This window comes from Ursus maritimus, unplaced genomic scaffold (assembly GCF_017311325.1).
Source record: "Ursus maritimus isolate PB19 unplaced genomic scaffold, ASM1731132v1 scaffold_9, whole genome shotgun sequence".
NCBI lineage: Eukaryota > Metazoa > Chordata > Mammalia > Carnivora > Ursidae > Ursus > Ursus maritimus.
In genome coordinates, this window is record NW_024427107.1 from 53,786,351 (window position 1) to 53,787,135 (window position 785).

Sequence of the window (785 nt, forward strand, 5' to 3'; positions counted from 1 at the left end):
GGGAAAAATATTCCATGCTCATGGATAAGAAGAATAAACATAGTTAAAATGTCTATGCTAGCCAGAGCAATCTACACTTTCAATGCCATCCCAATAAAAATACCAATGACATTTTTCAAAGAACTGGAACAGATAGCCCTTAAATTTGTGTGGAACCAGAAAGCATTGAATCAGCCAAGGAATTGTTAGAAAAACAAAGCTGGGGCATCACGTTGCTGATTTCAAGCTATACTACAAAGCTTGATCACTAAAGACAGCATGAAAGGTAGCAAAACAGACACACAGACCAACGGAACAGGGAATAGAGAACCCAGAAATGGACCGGCCTTTGGGCCTACTAATCTTTGATAAAGAAGGAAAACATCCAGTGGAAAAAGACACGGTCTCTTTCAATAAATGGTACTGGGAAAACTGACATACGTGTAAAAGAATGAAACTGTGACCACTCTCACACCATACACAAAGATAAACTCCAAATGGATGAAACACCCTGATGAGACAGGAATCCATCAAAACCTAGAGAGAACATAGGCTGCACCCTTTGACATTGGCCACAGCAACTTTTTTCATGACACATCTCCAAAGGCAAGAGAAACAAAAGATAAAATGAACTTGTGGGACTTCATCAAGATAAAAATCTTTTGCACAGCCAAGGACCAGTAAAAAAAACTAAGGGGCAGCCCATGGAATGGGAGAAGATATTTGCAAATGACACTACAGATAAAAGATTAGTCTCCAAGATCTACAAAGAATGTCTCAAACTCAATAGATGTGAAACAAATAAT